The sequence below is a fragment of the Bos javanicus genome, chromosome 7 (genome assembly GCF_032452875.1).
Source record: "Bos javanicus breed banteng chromosome 7, ARS-OSU_banteng_1.0, whole genome shotgun sequence".
Classification (NCBI taxonomy): Eukaryota; Metazoa; Chordata; class Mammalia; order Artiodactyla; family Bovidae; genus Bos; species Bos javanicus.
This window is the reverse complement of record NC_083874.1, coordinates 51,895,399-51,915,651: the sequence shown is the minus strand read 5'-3', so window position 1 is coordinate 51,915,651 and position 20,253 is coordinate 51,895,399. Positions and strand designations below refer to the sequence as shown.

Here is a 20,253-nt window from a genome sequence, read left to right as displayed (position 1 = left end):
TATATTGAGCCCTGGCCCCAACTGTGATGGTATTAGGAGATGAGGTCTTTGGGCAGTAATTAGATTTATGTAAAGTCATGAGGATGGAGTCCATGATGTGATTAGTGCCCTTTTTTTTTTTTTTTTTAACTGTGGATGTCTTTACAAGTAATTTTGAGCTACCTCACGTTTTGTTTGTTTGTTTATTTACCTACGGTTTCAATGGTCTTCATTGCTGCTTTCTCTAACTGCTCTGAGTGGCAGCTGTTCTTTGTTTTGGTGCTCTGGCTTCTCATCGTAGTGCTTCTCATATTGTAGAGCACAGGCTCTAGGCTTGTGGGCTTCAGTAGTTGCAGTGGACTCAACAGTTGTGGCTCCAGGGCTCTTGAGTGGAGGCTCAGTAGTTGTGGCACATGGGCTTAGTTGATCTGAGACATGTGGAATCTTCCTTGACCGGGGATGGAACCCCTGTCCCTTGCACTGGCAGGCAGATTCTTATCCACAGTACCATTAGGGAAGCAGGAGATTCGTGCCTGTATAAGAACAGGAAGAAACACCAGAGCTGCTTCTTTCTACCATATGTACATAAAGAGAGAAGGTTGTAGCCTACAAGCCAGGAAGAAGGCCATCATCAAGAAACCAACTGATGGCACCTTGATCTTTGACTTACCAGCCTCCAGAATGATGAGAAATAGATACCTGTTGTTTAAGCCACCAGTCTATGGTATTTAGCTACTGAGTAGACTAAGACATTCTGGATTGCCATCTCTGTAATATTCAAACATTCCATATATATATATATATATATATATATATATATATATATCTGTTTTTGAGCTCCCTAATCTATTACACTTGTCAAAATTTCTGCCTGTGCACCAAAGCAGACTATCTTGATTAAGACAGCTTTATAACAAGTCAAGTATAAGGAAGTCAAATTTTTTATCCTACTGTTTTTTTTAAGAAGTTTCCTAGCTCTTATTTTATTCTTTCATATGAATTTTAAAGTAATGTTGTAATGTTTAAAGTAATGTCCTGGGAGAGAAGAAAATTGATAACATTAAAATATTCAGTTCAGTTCAGTTCAGTTCAGTTGAGTCGCTCAGTCATGTCCGACTCTTTGCCCAGCATCAGGGTCTTTTTCAGTGAGCCAGTTCTTCACATCAGGTGATCAAAGTATTGGAGTTTCAGCTTGAACATCAGTCCTTCCAATGAACACCCAGGACTGATCTCCTTTAGGATGGACTGGTTGGATCTCCTTATAGTCCAAGGGACTCTCAAGAGTCTTCTCCAACACCACTGTTCAAAAGCATCAATTCTTCGGCACTCAGCTTTCTATATAGTCCAACTCTTACATCCATACACGACCACTGGAAAAACCATAGCCTTGACTAGATGGACCTTTGTTGGGAAAGTAATGTCTCTGCTTTTGAATATGCTATCTAGGTTGGTCATAACTTTCCTTCCAAGGAGTAAGCATCTTTTAATTTCATGGCTTCAACCACCATCTGCAGTGATTTTGGAGCCCCCCAAAATAAAGTCAGCCACTGTTTCCCCATCTATTTACCATGAAGTGATGGGACTGGATGCCATGATCTTAGTTTTCTGAATGTTGAGTTTTAAGCCAACTTTTTCACTCTCCTCTTTCACTTTCATCAAGAGGCTCTTTAGTTCTTCTTCACTTTCTGCCATAAAGCTGGTGTCATCTGCGTATCTGAGGTGATTGATATTTCTCCTGGCAATCTTGATTCCAGCTTGTGCTTCCTCCAGCCCAGCGTTTCTCATGATGTACTCTGCATATAAGTTAAATAAGCAGGGTGACAATATACAGCCTTGATGTACTCCTTTTCCTATTTAGAACCAGTCTGTTGTTCCATGTCCAGTTCTAACTGTGGCTTCCTGACCTACATATAGGTTTCTCAAGAGGCAGGTCAGGTGGTCTGGTATTCCCATCTCCTTCAGAATTTTCCACAGTTTATTGTGATCCACACGGTCAAAGGCTTTGGCATAGTCAATAAAGCAGAAATAGATGTTTTTCTGGAACTCTCTTGCTTTTTCGATGATCCAGCGGATGTTGGCAATTTGATTTCTGGTTCCTTTGCCTTTTCAAAAACCAGCTTGAACATCTGGAAGTTCACGATTCATGTATTGCTGAAGCCTGGCTTGGAGAATTTTGATCATTATTTTACTAGCATGTGAGATGAGTGCAGTTGTGCGATAGTTTGAGCATTCTTTGGCATTGTCTTTCTTTGGCATTGGAATGAAAAGTGACCTTTTCCAGTCCTGTGGCCACTGCCGAGTTTTCCAAATTTGTTGGCATATTGAGTGCAACACTTTCACAGCATCATCTTTTAGGATTTGAAATAGCTCAACTAGAATTCCATCACCTCCACTAGCTTTGCTCATAGTGATGCTTCCTAAGGCCCACTTGACTTCACATTCCAGGGTGTCTGGCTCTAGGTCAGTGATTACACTATCGTGATTATCTGGGTCGTGAAGATCTTTTTTGTACAGTTCTTCTGTGCATTCTTGCCACCTCTTCTTAATATCTTCTGCTTCTGTTAGGTCCATACCATTTCTGCCCTTTATCGAGCCCATCTTTGCATGAAATGTTCCCTTGGTATCTCTAATTTTCTTGAAGAGATCTCTAGTCTTTCCCATTCTGTTGTTTTCCTCTATTTCTTTGCACTGATCACTGAGGAAGGCTTTCGTATCTCTCCTTGCTATTCTTTGGAACTCTGCATTCAAATGGGAATATCTTTCCTTTTCTCCTTTGCTTTTCGCTTCTATTCTTTTCATAGCTATTTGTAAGGCCTCCTCAGACAGCCATTTTGCTTTTTTGCATTTCTTTTCCATGGGGATGGTCTTGATCCCTGTCTCCTGAACAATGTCACGAACCTCTGTCAATAGTTCATCAGGCACTCTGTCTATCAGATCTAGTCCCTTAAATCTATTTCTCACTTCCACTGTATAATCGTAAGGGATTTGATTTAGATCATACCTGAATGAGTGGTGTAGTGGTTTTCCCTACTTTCTTCAATTTAAGTCTGAATTAAGCCTCAATTTATAATACTGAATCTTCCAATTTAGGAACACTATATATTGAGTTGGCCAAAAACTTTGTTTGGATTTTTCTGCAGCATCTTCTGGGAAAACGAGAACATACTTTATGGCCAACCCAATATTTCTCCATTTATATAAGTCATCTTAGTGTCTCTTCACAAAGTCATATGATTATTCCATAGACGTCTTATACTTTGTGAGGCTTATTCCTAACTACTTGATTTTTTCTTTTTGGTTATAAATTCTATTTTTATTTAAATGTCAATTTCTCTTTGATATTTTATAAAACAAATCAATGTTATTAACTTTTCAAATTCAGCAATCTTAATAAACTCCTTTTAATGATAATATTTTATCTGTAGGTACTTTTGGATTTTCTTTGTATTCCTTAATATCATCTACAAATGATAACAACTTTTCTTCTTCCTCTGCATTCTTCGTAACTTGTATTTCTTTGCCTTGTGCTCACTAAACCTGTGTACAGTATCAAATAGATGTAATAGTGGACATTTGTGTCTTGTTTCTGATCTTGGAAGAAAGCTTTTAACATTTCACAATTAATGTGTTTTGTTGTAAATGTTTTCATATCATTTAAAGATTAAGGAAGTCTTCTATTTCTAGTTTGAGAATCTCCCCCCCCCCCATTATAAGCAGAATTTTATCAAATCCTTTTTCTGTGTCTGTAAAATTTTTTCATGGGATTTTTTTTCTCTATTACTTTATGTCAATGAGTGACATTGGCTTTTAATTTTCCTTTCCTCGTCTCAGGGTTATGCTACAACTTTTAAGGGAATGTTCTCCCCCTCTTTTTTTTTCTTTTCCATGGTAATGTTTGTATAAGATTGGAATTATTTCTTCCTTCAATTTTTGGTAGTACAGTCAACTGGTCCTGAATTTAAACCTAAAGAATTATCTTACTTTTCTGTGTTTTCTAATCTTGGTGAATAGTTTGGTTAATCTATTATTTCTAGAAATTTGTTTATTCCAACTAAAATTTTAGCTTGTTGGCATAGCTTTGTGCATAATATTTCTTTATTACCTTTTTGTTGTCTATGTCTACAAAATTTGAGTTGCTATTCCTGTTTAAATTCCTGATATTGGCTGTTGGTGCATTCCGTTTAGTTTTCTTGTGTATTGCCAGAGGCTTGCCAATTTTATTACTGTTTCAAAGAATCAACTTTTAGGTATTTTGATTCCCTCTCTTAGATATTTGTTTACTATGTTATTAGTTTCTTCTCAATTATTTTCTTGTCTTCTTTGGGATTTATTTTCTTCTGTTTTTCTCATTCTCGAGAAAGATATTTAATTCATTAATCTTTACCCTTTTCTTTTTTCTAATATGTTTATTCAAGGCTCTTGGCTTTTCTCTAAATACTCCTTAATTGCATCATCATGTTTTGTTATGATATATCAAAATAATTCAGTTCAAAATATTTTCTAATTCTAGTGTGATGCTTACTTTGACCCACAGGTTATTTCAAACTGAATTTTAGAATTTTCAAACACATGGGATATTCTAAACATCTTTCTGTTATTGATTTCTAGCTTAATTTCCTTGTGATCAGATAATATGCTCATATAAATTTCATCTTTAGCTATTTATTGAAAATTTTTTATATACAACATAGTCAATTTTTGTAAATTATGAAGAAAATAATATGCATTCTGTACTTGCTGAACTCCATACTTTATATATGTCCAGTAAGTCAGTTTTCTTGTTTCTAATATAATTGCATTCCTTCTAGGTGCTGAGCCAACCAGCAAATTCATTTGCCAAAGCTCAGCTCCTATACCTCTCTAATCTTACGATTTAGTGGCTCTGATGGTATCTAGCCCATAATGAGCAGCTCTCATGGCATGATGATCATTTGGTGTCACATAGTCAGCCACTCAGTCTCTACTAGGGCTCAGGAACATGACACCATCTATTATAAACACACAGAAGCTATCTATTATATAAATAGAAGGCATGGATCTGCACTATAAGATTTATACTATAATCCTCCTGCTGTGGGTTGCTGGAAGCTCTGCACAGCATCCTCATGCACTATTGGCATTTCACTGTTGGCATCCTTATGCATTATTGGCATTGGCATATGCAACATCAGATTGACTGTATCACATCATATTGGCTAGTATTCTAGTTTCAACCTAATATGTGTCTTTTTCTTACTCCCACCCTGCTCAAACCTGGTAGCATTTTGAGTTCCAAAATGGTATATGCTGCCTCTAAAATCCAAAGAGGTCCCTAAAGACAGTGCCTCTTTTTCAGTGGCAAGAGATTCAAGAGATAATTTGTATTTGTAATTCCTCAGGGGGAATTTTCTGGATGCCCCAGACCCCTAGAATCCTTATTGATGGGGCAGGCCCCTAAATCTTCATGGGGCTAACCTCTTACTCTTTGACATGCATGTGTCCTGCTAGGCCATCTAGGGTCCTTTTCATTTGCTGCCCATTAGACCCAGTTAGCATGATGTCATCAATATGGCAGTCTAACATTATGCTCCGCAGAATGTTCTATGTTGAGGTTTTTGTGGAGTATGTTACAAAAGAAAGGGTTAACATAGCTCTGGGGCAAAACAGTGAATGTATTCTGCTGCCCTGTTGTGAGAAGATGACCTACTTTTGATTTTATTCTGTGATGGAGTTTAAGATGAATGCATTCAGCAGAAAAATAGCCACCTCCCAAGTGCTGAAGGCTATACTGATCTACTCCAGTAAAGATAACCACTGGTATGGCAGCTATAATTGGACCTGCCAGCTGGTTAAGTAAATTGCAGTCCATTGTCATCAAATCACTATGATCCATCCAGTTTTTGCAGGGGGTGAACAAGTGAAGTAACTGTGGATATGGTGGAGATTATCATCTCTGCAAACTGTGAGTTTGAGAATGTAGTGCTAATCTCTGAAATTAGGGTGCAGTTACTTAAGATTTACTATCTTGCTTAGGGAAAGGGAAATTTCAGGTTTTCCACTCTAGTGTTTCTTACCCTGCCAGTCAGGGAACAAATGAAAGGGTTTGACATTGAAGGTTTCTAAGACCAAGAGGTTCCATGGTGTAATGGTTAGCACTTTGGATGCTGAAAGTTTCTAAGACCATCCCCAAGTTTGGTGATTTGCTAGAAAGACTCATCAGACTCAGCATATAGTCATACTCATGGCTGAGTATGTAAAATTATATAGTAAAAAAAATACAAAGAAAAACCAGCAAAGGGAAAAGGTGCATCAGACAAAATCTGCAGGAAAGTATGTAGAAGTTTCTAAGAGTCCTTTTCCCTTGGGTTCACACAGAAAGTGCTTAATTCTTGTAGATCAAACTGAAACAACATGTATGAAGTGTTGTCTACCAGGGAAGCTTACCTGAAATCCAGGGGTTTTATTGGGTGCTGGACACACATGAGCCTAGCATAAACTACATTGTGTATACAGTTAGGCACAGTAAACCACTTTTATCAGTTATTAAATGTTGGGGACACTCCCAAAATTCAAGTCCCAGACATCACCAAAGGGCCAGCCTTGCAAACAGGCCTTTCTAAGGATAGCAGTCTCAGGCCTGCTATGGTAACTCTTGCCTGCACAGTCCAGCCCCTTGGCCCTTGGCCAAGGTGTCTTTATGACAAGATTATTATCAGTGGGGCTCCGTGTAACAGGATGAGACTCACTGATAGCTTATGGTGACTATGTCAGATTCATGATCTCCCCACTGATAGCTTATGGTGAACGATGTTGGACTTGTGATCTCCAAAGATTTAGCTTTGGGACCAGGGACCAGGCATGATCACTCAAGAGCTTTTGTGTAGCAGAGTTTTATTAATGTGAAAAAGGGACAGAGAAAGCTTCTGACATAGACATCAGAAGGGGGGCGGACAGTGCCCCCCTCATTAGTTTTAGCAAGAGAGTTATATACCTTATTACAGTAAAGGGTCTTACCAGACCCACTCCCACAATATACAATAACAGGATTAGAACTAACAATAGAAAGATCTTAACAGACCCACTCCCACAACATACATCTTTAGATAAAAGATTAATTAGAAGTTTCTTGTTAAGGGGGGCTTCCCTGATAGCTCAGTTGGTAAAGAATCTGCCTGCAATGTGGGAGACCTGGGTTTGATCCCTGGGTTGGGAAGATCCCCTGGAGAAGGGAAAGGCTACCCACTGCAGTATTCTGGCCTAGAGAATTCCATGGACTGTATAGTCCGTGTGGTTGCAAAGAGTTGGACATGACTAAGAGACTTTCACTTCACTTCACTTCTTGTTAAGGAGGAACATGTCCTTGAGTAAGATACATTGTTATATTGACTAAGACAAAGCAATGTAGAAAAAAAGTTTCTCTTTTTTGTCTTGTCCTTTTCTCCTCCTTGAGAGCCTTGGACTCCTTTCTTCTTCTCAAGAGCCCCAGACCCCTTTTCTTCTCCTCGGGGACCTAGACTTTTTTTTTATCAACCTGCCTAGGAATTGATTCTCTCACCACATGCAATATTGGCCTCAGTTATGCCGTTCATAGCAAACACCTTCTTCCAACAACACAAGAGAAGACTCTACACATAGACATCACCAGATAGTCAACACCAAAATCAGACTGATTATATTCTTTGCAGCCAAAGATGGAGAAGGTCTATACAGTCAGCAAAAACAAGACCAGGAGCCGACTGTGGCTCAGATCATGAACTCCTTATTGCCAAATTCAGACTTAAATTGAAGAAAGTAGGGAAAACCACTAGATCATTCAGGTATGACCTAAATCAAATCCCTTACGATTATACAGTAGAAGTGAGAAATAGATTTAAGGGACTAGATCTGATAGACAGAGTGCCTGATGAATTATGATGGAGGTTCGTGACATTGTATAGGAGACAGGGATCAAGACCATCCCCATGGAAAAGAAATGCAAAAAAGCAAAATGGCTGTCTGAGGAGGCCTTACAAATAGCTGTGAAAAGAAGAGAAGAGAAAAGCAAAGGAGAAAAGGAAAGATATTCCCATTTGAATGCAGAGTTCCAAAGAATAGCAAGGAGAGATACGAAAGCCTTCCTCAGTGATCAGTGCAAAGAAATAGAGGAAAACAACAGAATGGGAAAGACTAGAGATCTCTTCAAGAAAATTAGAGATACCAAGGGAACATTTCATGCAAAGATGGGCTCGATAAAGGGCAGAAATGGTAGGGACCTAACAGAAGCAGAAGATATTAAGAAGAGGTGGCAAGAATGCACAGAAGAACTGTACAAAAAAGATCTTCATGACCAAGATAATCACGATGGTGTGATCACTCACCAAGAGCCAGACATCCTGGAATATGAAGTCAAGTGGGCCTTAGAAAGCATCACTACGAACAAAGCTAGTGGAGGTGATGGAATTCCAGTTGAGCTATTCCAAATCCTGAAAGATGATGCTATGAAAGTGTTGCACTCAATATGCCAGCAAATTTGGAAAATGCGGCAGTGGCCACAGGACTGGAAAAGGTCAGTTTTCATTCCAATCCCAAAGAAAGACAATGCCAAAGAATACTCAAACTACCGCACAATTGCACTTATCTCACTAGTGCTAGTAGTATAGTGAGTAAATATAATTTACTCATATAAATAAAAATATAGCTAGTAAAATAATGCTCAAAATTCTCCAAGCCAGGCTTCAGCAATACGTGAACCATGAACTTCCAGATGTCCAAGCTGGTTTTAGAAAAGGCAGAGGAACCAGAGATCAAATTGCCAACGTCCGCTGGATCATCGAAAAAACAAGAGAGTTCCAGAAAAACATCTATTTCTGTTTTATTGACTATGCCAAAGTCTTTGTGTAGATCACAATAAACTGTGGACAATTCTAAAGGAGATGGGGATACCAGACCACCTGATCTGCCTCTTGAGAAATCTTTATGCAGGTCAGGAAGCAACAGTTAGAACTGGACATGGAACAATAGACTGGTTCCAAATAGGAAAAGGAGTATGTCAAGGCTGTGTATTGTCATCCTGCTTCTTTAACTTATATGCAGAGTACATCATGAGAAACTCTGGGCTGGAGGAAGCACAAGCTGGAATCAAGATTGCCGGGAGAAATATCAATAACCTCAGATACGCAGATGACACCACCCCTATGGCAGAAAGTGAAGAACTAAAGAGCCTTTTGGTGAAAGTGAAAGAGGAGAGTGAAAAAGTTGGCTTAAAGCTCAACATTCAGAAAACTAAGATCATAGCATCCGGTCCCATCACTTCATGGCAAATAGATGGGGAAACAGTGGAAACAGTGGCTGACTTTATTTCTGGGGGCTCCAAAATCACTGCAGATGGTGACTGCAGCCATGAAATTAAAAGACACTTACTCCTTGGAAAGAAAGTTATGACCAACCTAGACAGCATATTAAAAAGCAGAGACATTACTTTCCCAACAAAGGTCCGTCTAGTCAAGGGTATGGTTTTTCCAGTGGTCATGTGTGGATGTGAGAGTTGTACTATGAAGAAAGCTGAGCGCAGAAGAATTGATACTTTTAAACTGTGGTGTTGGAGAAGACTCTTGAGAGTCCCTTGGACTGCAAGGAGATCCAACTAGTACATCCTAAAGGAGATCAGTCCTGGGTGTTCATTGGAAGGACTGATGCTGAGGCGGGAACTCCAATACTTTGGCCACCTCATGCGAAGAGTTGACTCATTGGAAAAGACCCTGATGCTGGGAGGGATTGAGGGCAGGAGGAGAAGGGGACGACAGAGGATGAGATGGTTGGATGGCATCACCGACTTGATGCACAAAAGTTTGGGAGAACTCCGGGAGTTGGTGATGGACAGGGAGGCCTGGCATGCTGTGATTCATGGGGTCACAAAGAGTCGGACACAACTGAGTGACTGAACTGAACTGAAGTGAACTGATGCCCTTCATGGGCTTCCCTGGTGGCCAGTCGGTAAGGAATCTGCCTGCAATGCAGGAGACCCAGGTTTGACCCCTGGATCAGGAAGATCCCTTGGAGAAGGGAATGGCAACCCACTCTAGTATTCTTGCCTGGAGAATTCCATGGACAAAGGAGCCTGGTGGGTTACAGTCCATGAGGTTGCAAACAGTTGGACACAACTGAGTGACTAACACACGTACGCATGACCTTTATGTGTCCTAGCTTTGGCCAGTTAAACAAATCCCACTAACCATAAAGGCCTTCCTAAGAAAGCCAGGGATCTTCCTGCTTAAGCTTTGTTATGATCTTTTTACCTAGCCCAAGGCTTCAAGTCAGGCACAACACAACTCTAGCTAGTAAGTTGAAGCTGACACAATGCCTTTTAGGGCTGAGGCAGTGTCAGGGTACACATGTCAAAATTACAATTCCAGAGGTTACATGTAGTACCTCTGGAGACAGAGTTTACATTGTTAGGGCACCCCAAGCAGAACATATATCAGCTAGGTAGTACTGGTTGACAGCCTCCAAGATGGCCTCCAACCATGGTACCTCCTACTCTGGGATTCTCAGTTCAGTCCAATAATTCAGTTCAGTTTTTGGTTTCAAAGGGGCTTCCCAAGGCAGTCATTTCCAAACAGATTTGCTTGGACACTATATCAGTTTATCCACCTCATGTGTGTGGACAGCATCTGGAAGTGTTCTGCATCGAAAGTGCAGGAGCTGGAGCCATTCTCTGCTGCTTCATAGTCAGCACTGTCAGGTGTGATTGAGGGCTCAGCAGTCCAGCTGAATTATATGTGTTCACAGCAGCTTGGTAGGCAGCATGGGGAGTTTTCCTTCAAGAAGAGAGGGAAGCTTCCAGGAACAGTTCTGAAAAACAAAAACCATTAATGTACTCCCCACTCTCTGTGCCTCTCCAGAATGTGTTTTCTTCATTGTCAAAAAATCAAGTGTATCCCATTTAGCAACTATAACTTTTTATTTTTTAGTTATCCCCTACTCCAACCCAGAGCTCTTGTTTGGAAAGGCTGTGTGCAAGAGACAAAAGCAGTTTCACAGAAAAGATTTTTGATGTAATTTAACCACAAAGTCGTATCATGTTAAGGAGTTGGTCATGAAGATATTCTGAATTTTCAAAGGTTTTCAAAATGATTTATAGAGATCAATCTATTTCTGGGGATAGTTGTATTTAACAGTCAAATTGCCTTAATAAGATGTGTCTACTAGGAAAAAGGTGAGGGAAATAAAGTTCACACTATTAGTTCATTGATGCAGATTGCAACCAAACTAGAAATCTGAATACAGCAAATCAATAGCAGTGCAACATATCACATTAGGGTCCAGAGTCTGATGTGTCTGGAGTGGGTGGAGGGGTCATAGTCACTGTAATGTGCCTTCCCCCAACTTGGCAGCTTTCCACAGTACTCACAAGTTAGAAATGCAACCAGTCTCTGTATGTATCTATCAGAAATATAGAGACAGTCAGCGCCTCAATTGCAAATAGCCCTATCAGAAAATAAGCCCTTTCCTGTGGGCATCTGTAAGTGGCCCAGATTGTCCAGCCAGCATCCATGTTTGCACTGTTTGCTGCTGCTGCTGCTAAGTCGCTTCAGTCGTGTCCGACTCTGTGCGACCCCATAGACGGCAGCCCACCAGGCTCCCCCGTCCCCAGGATTCTCCAGGCAAGAACACTAGAGTGGGTTGCCATTGCACTGTTTAGGGCTCCACAAATGGGTTTCCTAAACCTACACAATCACAGAATCTATGTTCCCTTTATTTATTAAAAAAAATTTATTTGACTGTGCCGGGTCTTAGTTGTAGCACGGGGAATCTTCGATCTTTGTCGTGGCTTGCCGGGTCTTTAGTTGCAGTATGTGAACTCTTAGTTGCGACATGTGGGATCTAGTTCCCTGACCAGGGATCGAACCAGGGCTCCCTGCATTGGGAGCTCAGAGTCTTAGCCACTGGACCACCAGGGAAATTTCTGTGTTCCCTTTATTGAGCCTATGGCTGCTTTCAATTTGGCACAGCTCATGCTCTAACTGAAATGGCCCTTAGAAGATAGTATCAGATTTTCACTTAGAGTCAGACCTAGGTGATTTGGATCTGTGAATTCATAATTCCAAGAAAGCCAGTGGTAAGGGACAGTGGAAATGCTCCCCAAATCCAAGTTCCCAGATAACAGCCAAAGGCCAGCCTTGCAAGCAGGGCTTTCTAAGGATTTGCTGCATTAGCTCTTTTCTGCACAGGGTTCTTACAGCTGATAAGTATATCTATCCCAATTATACACTCAGGGACCTGGGAAATAATCATATGGTAATGATAATCACATGGTCTGTGGATGCTTTGGCTCCACTTTGAGGTGGATTTGGGCCTACATTTCATTCGTCTCTTGATCTCTATAAGCCTTCATTATAGCTGAAGGACCATTGTAGTGTTTTAGGTCACCTCTTTCAGAGACTGCTCAGGAACTATATTTCACCTCCTTTGAGAATTCTGAACAGTCCACTTGCCCAAGTGCAGTTACCTAGGCAAATAGCTGCAGGTCTCTGTAGGAAAGGATAGAAGTAACACTTGAGCTTCCCTGGTAGCTCATCAGTAAAGAATCAGCCTGCCAATACAGGAGACCCAGCTTCAATCTCTGGGTCAGGAAGATGCTCTGGAGAAGGAAATGGCAACTCATCCCAGTATGCCTGGGAAATCCCATGGACAGAGGAGCCTGGTGGTCTTCAGTTCACTGGGGTTACCAAAGAGTCAGACACGACTTAGCAACCAAACAACAACAGAAGGAACACTTAGAGTCTTTAGTTGTAGTGGCATTGCCCTTCTTTAAGGAGTGTTATCTTCTCCTTCTAACAGGCTCTGATATTGACCTGATATATCTAAAAACAGGGTGAGGAACTACAGTGTTCCATTGTAATAGCTGTACATGCATGCCTGCTAAGTCGATTCAGTCGTGTCTGACTCTTTGCGATCCCATGGACCGCAGCCCGTCAGGCTCCTCTGTCCATGAGATTCTCCAGGCAAGAATACTGGAGTGGGTTGCCGTGCTCTCCTCCAGGGGATCTTCCTGATCCAGGGATCCAACTCTTGTCTCTTAAGTCTCCTGCATTGGCAGGCAGGTTCTTTACCACTAGTGCCACCTGGAAAGCTGCAGTAGCTGTACACCAACTCTCAAATATATTTATAAAACAAGACAAGCTACATTTTATTTTCTCGTCTTTCTTGCTCCCAGGAACACATTGATTTATTAGGCATAGCCACAATCCCTATGTGTAAAAACACCTTGATTGCCATGATGGTCTTGCTGATACCACAGTAGTTAAATCTGCTTTGCCACTAATAGTTATGTGGAGCTATTTGGCCTCTGTTATTCTGAAATCTCATTATCCTTACTCATGCCAGAGAGCTCAGTTCTTTGCTAGCATCAGTACCACAAACCCTTGTCTATAAGGGATAGCTACCCACTGAGCTTCACAAAGATGTCAATATTTTTCTCATTAGAAGCCTCACTCCTGGGCCATCTTAGAGAACATAATTTTGGGGTTCTCAGGTTTTATACAGTCAATCTATTCTAACATTCTCACCTCTTTGAGCCTTCTTATATTCTCTTCCATACTATGTCCGAGGATATTTCATATCTACTACATTTATTAGCTATTCATTCTGTCTAATCTTCAAAGAACCATTGATCTTTCTGGCCAAAGTATTAGGATCTGGTTCAAGTATCCTTGCCAGAAGCTTAAATCCCAAGTCATGGACAAGTTCTCCATGTCATTTAATTCTGTCATATCCAGCTTTGTATTATGTGCCCTAGTCAAATACTCTCAAAATCCACTCTCTCATGTTTCCCTGGATCCTCTTGTACATTTGGTCAGGTCTTGAAATTGCTTCTGTGAAAGTGATCTCCTCTAGAATGAAAGTGTGCTTTTCCATAGGTCATAGCCTAAGGAATGTGGATTAGAAGGAGAGATGTTGACTTTTTCACACTACTAAGACAGGGATCCATATGGTGTTTTGGATTCCCACTGTAATGCAAAGGGAAACTTTCACAATGTCTGCTGTCCGTGATGTCCTGCAAATGGAGGAGGGTGGTGTCCTCAAATTCCTTGCAGCGGGAACCCACTTAGGTGGCACCAACCTTGACTTCCAAATGGAACAGTACACCTACAGAAGGAACAGTTACGGCGTCTACATCATAAATCTGAAGAGAACTTGGGAGAAGCTTCTGTTGGCAGCTTGTGCCATTGTTGCCTTGGAAAACCCAGCTGATGTCAGTGTCACATCCTCCAGGAATACTAGCCACTGAGCTGTGCTGAAGTTTGTTGCTGCCACTGGAGCTATTCCTATTACAGCCCACTTCAGTCCTGGAACTTTCACTAACCAGATCCAGGCAGCCTTCTGGGAGCCAAGATTTCTGTTAGTTACTGATCCCAGGGCTGACCACCAGCCTCTCACAGATGCCTCCTACATTAACCTGCCTACCATTGCTCTGTGTAACACAGACTCTCCTCTGTGTTATGTGGACATTGCCATCCTGCAAGAGGAGAATGGGGCGGCAGAGGATGAAATGGTTGGATGGCATCATTGACTTAATGGACATGAGTTTGAGCGAACTCTGGAAGATATGGAGGGAAAGGGAAGCCTGGTGTGCTGTCCTCCATGGTATTGCAAAGAGTTGGGCATGACTGAATGAACAACAACAACAACAAGGGAGCTTGCTCAGTGGGCCTGATGTGGTGGTGGTTGCAGACCTGGGAAGTTCTGTGCATGTGTGGCATCATCCCCTGGGAACACCCATGGGAGGTCATGCCTGATCTCTGCTTCTACAGAGGTCCTGAAGAGTTTGAAAAGGAAGAATAGGTGGCAGCTGAGAAGGCTGCGATCAAGGAGGAATTTCAGAGTGAATGGACTGCTCGGTTCACTCACCAGTTCATTTGCTCACTGCTACTCAAACTGGGGGCTGAACTGGTCCAAAGGCATGCAGGAACTCAGTTCAGTGGTTCCCCACTGAAGACTGGAGTGCTCAGCCTGCCACTGCACACTGGTCTGTAGCTCCCACATGTCAAGCTGCTGAATGGGTAGAAGCAACCACTGAGTGGTCTTAAGTTGTTCTTCCACAAACTTTTTAAAAAGTAATTTTATTTATTCATTTATTAATTTTGGCTGTGCTTGGTCTTTGTTGCTGTGTGGGCTTTTCCTTTAGCTGCAGGGAGCAGGCACTAATCTCTAGTTGCAATGCTTGGGCTTCTCATTGCAGTGGCTTCACTTGTGGAACACAGGCTCTAGGGCATTCGGGCTTCAGGAGTTGTGGTTCCAGGGCTCTAGAGCACAAACTCAATAGTTGTGGCTCATGGGCTTAGTTGCTCCACAGCATGTGGGATATTCCCAGACCAGGGATGGAACCCGTGTCTCCTGCATTGGGCAGGTGTATTCTTTACCGTTGAGCCACTGGGGAAGCCCCCACAAACTCTTAAAATGGAAACAGGCTGACAGAAAATAAACAGTTTCTTAAAAAAAAAAAAAAAAAAAGGAGAGATGTTAAGAACGAGTGTCATTTTGTAAAGCACCTGCCTTGTAAATTTGTTGTATGGTTTCCAGGAAAGAGGATACTGCTTTCCTCTGGCAAGTAGTTTAAAAGTCTTACGTTGGCCGGAGGATTTAGAAGAGTCAAGGGCTTTAAGATTTTAGGTTCATTTACCACCAAATATTGGTACAGTTGGAGAAAGGGCTATTTGATATCTTCTGGGTAGATCTATGCCTGGCATACAGTAAGCATATGTGTTTTTTTGAAGTAAAAAGCCACATAATTGACCTTCTTTTCAATTTCAGTACTAAAATTCACAACTGCAGTGTTGAACATTAGTGAGCATTCATTTGAGGCACGTATATCTACATATTCTGTGTCCCATTCTGAGAGAGTTTCATAAACATGTCTCTCATCCAGTGTGACATTGTGATTTTTTAAAAATAATTTTCATTTATTTATTCTGTTTTTGGTTGCACTGGATCTTTGTTGCTACAATGGCTTTTCTCTAATTGTGGCACGCGGGGGCTACCTTTCCTTGCAGTACCCAGGCTGCTCACTGCAGTGGCTTTTCTTGTCCTGGAGCACGGTTCTAGGCACTCAGGCTTCAGTAGTTGCAGCACTTGGGCTCAGTAGTTGTGGTGCATGGGCTTAGTTGCTCCACCAGAACAGGGATATTCTGGGACCAGGGATCGAACCCGAGTAACTTACATTGGCAGGCAGATTCTTTACCATTGAACCACCGGGAAAGCTGGACATTGTGATTGATAATAGGAAATACATATTTGGTCTTTCTTCTTGGTTTCTGATACAGCCCCTTACACCCTTGAAATTTCCTAAGAGAGCAATAAAGGTGTCTTTTGTTATGTCAATGAGGTGTCTTTTTTTTGTTATTCAGTCACTGAGTTCTGTCCCTTGTCTGACTCTTTGCGACCCTATCGACTGCAGCACACCAACCTTCCCTGTCCTTCACCATCTCCAGGAGTTTGCTCATGTCCATTGAGTTGGTGATGCCATCTAACTGTCTCATTCTCTGTCACCCACTTCTCCTCCTACCTTCAGTCCTTCTCAGCATCAGGGTCTTTTCCAGTGAGTCAGCTCTTTGGATCAGGTGGCCAAATTACTGGAGCTTCAGCTTCAGCATCAGTCCTTCCAATGAATATTCAGGGTTCATTTCTTTTAGGATTGACTGGTTTGATTTCCTTGCTGTCCAAGGGACTCTCAAAAGTCTTTTCCAGCACCACAGTTCAAAGGCATCAGTTCTTCAGTGCTCAGCCTTTTTTACTGTCCAGCTCTCACATCCGTACATGACTACTGGAAAAACCATAGCTTTGACTAGACGGACATTTGTTGGCAAAGTAATGTCTCTGCTTTTTAATATGCTGTCTAGGTTTGTCATTGCTTTTCTTCCAAAGAGCAAGCATCTTTTAATTTCATGGCTGCAGTCACCATCTGCAGTGATTTTGGAGCCCAAGAAAATAAAGTCTGTCACTGTTTCCATTGTTTCCCCATCTTTTTGCTATGAAATGATGGGACTGGATGCCATGATCTTGGTATTTTGAATGTTGAGTTTTAAGCCAGCTTTTTTCACTTTCCTCTTTCACCTTCATCAAGAGGCTCTTTAATTCCTCTTTGCTTTCTGCCATAAGGGTGGTGTCATATGCATGTCTGAGGTTAATATTTCTCCCGGCAATCTTGATTCCAGCTTGTGCTTCATCCAGCCTAGCATTTCGCATGATGTATTCTGCATATAAGTTATATAAGCAGGGTGACAAAATAGAGCCTGGATCACTCCTTTTCCAATTTGGAACCAGTCTGTTTTTCCACATCTGGTTCTACCTGTTGCTTCTTGACCTGCATACAGGTTTCGCAGGAGGCAGGTCAGGTGGTCTGATATTCCCATCTCTTTAAGAGTTTTCCAGAGTTTGTTGTGATCCACATAGTCAAAGGCTTTGGCATAGTCAATGAAGCAGATGTTTTTCTGGAATTCTCTAACTTTTTCTATGATCCAGTGGATGTTGGCAATTTTATCTCTGATACCTCTGCCTTTTCTAAATCCAACTTGTAAAAAAAAAAAATAAATAAATCCAACTTGTACATCTGGAAGTTCTTGTTCATATACTGTTGAAGTCTACCTTGAAGGATTTTGAGCATTACTTTGCTAGTGTGTGAAATGATTGCAGTTGTGCAGTAGTATGAATGTTCTTTGACATTGCCGTTCTTTGGGATTGAAATGAAAACTGACCTTTTCCAGTCCTGCTGAGTTTTCCAAGTTTGCTGGCATACTGAGTGCTGCAGTTTAACAGCATCATTTTTTTAGGATTTGAAATAGCTCAGCTGGAATTCTGTCAGCTCCAGTAACTTCGTAGTGATGCTTTCTAAGGCCCACTTCACACTCCAGGATGTCTGGCTCTAGGTGAGTAATCATACCATTGTAGTTATCTGGATCATGAAGATCTTTTTTATATAGTTCTTCTGTGTATTCTTGCCACCTCTTCTTAATATCTTTTGCTTCTGTTAGGTCCATACCGTTTCTGTCCTTTATTGTACCCATCTTTGCATGAAATGTTCCCTTGGTATCTCTAATTTTCTTGACAAGATCTCTAGTCCTTCCCATTCTATTGTTTCCCTCTATTTCTTTGCATTATTCACTCAAAAAGGTTTTGTTATCTCTCCTTGCTATTCTCTGGCATTCTGCATTCAGATGGGAATATGTTTCCTTTTCTCCTTTGCCTTTCGTTTCTCATCTTTTCTCAGCTATTTGTAAGGTCTCCTCAAACAACCGTTTTGCCTTTTTGCATTTCTTTTTCTTGAGGATGGTTTTCATCACCACTTCCTGTACAATGTTATGAACCTCTGTCCATAGTTCTTCAGGCGCTCTATCTATGAGATCTAATCCCTTGAATCTATTTGTCACTTCTACTGTATAATCATAAGGGATTTGACTAGGTCATACCTGAATGGCCTAGTGGTTTCCCTTGTCTGTACTGTGCTTAGTCACTCAGTCGTGTCTGACTTTGTGACCTCATGGATTGTAGCCTGCCAAGCTCCTCTGTCCATGGGGATTCTCCAGTCTAGAATACTGGAATCGTTTGCCATGCCCTCCTCCAGGGAATCTTCCCAACCTAAGGATCGAACCCAGGACTTCTGTATTGCAGGTGGATTCTTTACTGTCTGAGCCCCAGGGAAGCCCATGAATACTGGAGTGGGTAGCCTATTTCTTCTCCAGGGGATCTTCCTAACCCAGGAATTAAACCAGAGTCTCCTGCATTGCAGGCATATTTTTTACCAGCTCATCTACCAGGGAAGCCCAGTGGTTTTCCCTGTGTTCTTCAGTTTAAGTCTGAATTTTGCAATAAGGAGCTCATGATCTGAACCACAATCAGCACCCGGTCTTGTTTTTGCTGACTGTATATAGCTTCTCCATCTTCAGCTGCAAAGAATATAATAAATCTTATTTTGGTGTTGACCATCTGGTCATGTCCATGTGTAGAGTCATCTTATATGTTGGAAGAGGGTTTTTCCTATGAGCACTGTGTTCTTTTGGCAAAACTTTTAACCAGCACCTATGGCTTGGGTACTGGTTGCCAGGTAAATCAACCATGTGATTAGAGGGTAAGAACTCTCAATCTGTGGAATCTAATGCTGTTATCAGGGGAGATAGTGTCAGAAACGACTTGATTTGTAGAATACCTAGCTGGTGTTGGAACATTGCTTGTTGGAGATGTGGAGAAAAACTCTGTCTTCCCACATTGAAATTGGGTGCTCAGAACACAAAACAGTTGGTGTCAGTGAAGTGGGATTTGCTAGGTTAGCCCTGGCTCATGGAAACATGTGGTTTGGGAAGAGAAAGCATGAAGGGCAGAGGATGAAGACCCTTTGATTCCCAAGTCACTTGGTCACCCATGGTATGAGCGGCAGTTTGCTGTAGTCAGTCAGAAAGGTAAAAGTTACCAAAGGTATTTAGAGATGGATCCAAATCCTGAGAAGTGGAATCACTGGGTATATAAGGAAGTACATAATAACAAGAGGCATACTAGACATAGAATTCCTTGGTTATTGTTATCTGTAATAGCTAAACTAAAAGATAATGCTGGGTTAGACCTTGATGCTGGTCCAAACTCAGATTTCAGCAAGTTTGAGCTTGGACCACTAGCCTCAAAGCTGCCCCCAAGGTAAAAAATTGTTCAGGGACAATAGAATGTCCTCTAAGACCTCTAGTTAACAAGAAGATAGTAAACATGTTCTTGTTTAGTCACCCAGTCGTGTCCGACTCTTTGCAACTCCATGGACTGCAGCACACCAGGCTTCCCTGTCCCTCACCATCTCCAAAGTTTGCCCAAGTTCATGTCCTTTGCATTGGTCATGCCATTCAGCCATGTCATCCTCCTCTGCCCTCTTCTCCTTCTGACCTCAGTCTTCCCCAGCATCAGGGACTTTTCCAATGAGTTGGCTGTTCACATCAGATGACCAAAATACTGGAGCTTCAGTTTCAGCATCAGTCCTTCCAACGAGTATTCAGGGTTGATTTCCCTTAAGATTGACTGGTTTGATCTCCTTGCTATCTAAGGAACTTTCAGGAGTCTTCTCCAACACCACAGTTTGAAGCCATCAATTCTTTGGCATTCTGCCTTCATGGATCACTGCACTGTCCTGGCAAAGGGGCTTGCGAAACTCAATGAAGTTACGAGCCATGCCGTGTAGGGTTATAATGGAGATGGACGGGTTATAATGGAGAATTCTGACAAAACATGATTCACTGGAGGAGGGAATGGCAAACTACCCCAGTATACTTGCCATGATAACCT

The 20,253-nt window shown here is 41.5% G+C and overlaps 1 pseudogene; it reads left to right on the top strand.

Moving 5' to 3' along the window:
- Positions 1 to 12,718: 12,718 nt before the first annotated feature.
- LOC133251385 (small ribosomal subunit protein uS2B-like) lies at positions 12,719 to 15,048 on the top strand (annotated as a pseudogene).
- The last annotated feature ends 5,205 nt before the right edge of the window (positions 15,049 to 20,253 follow it).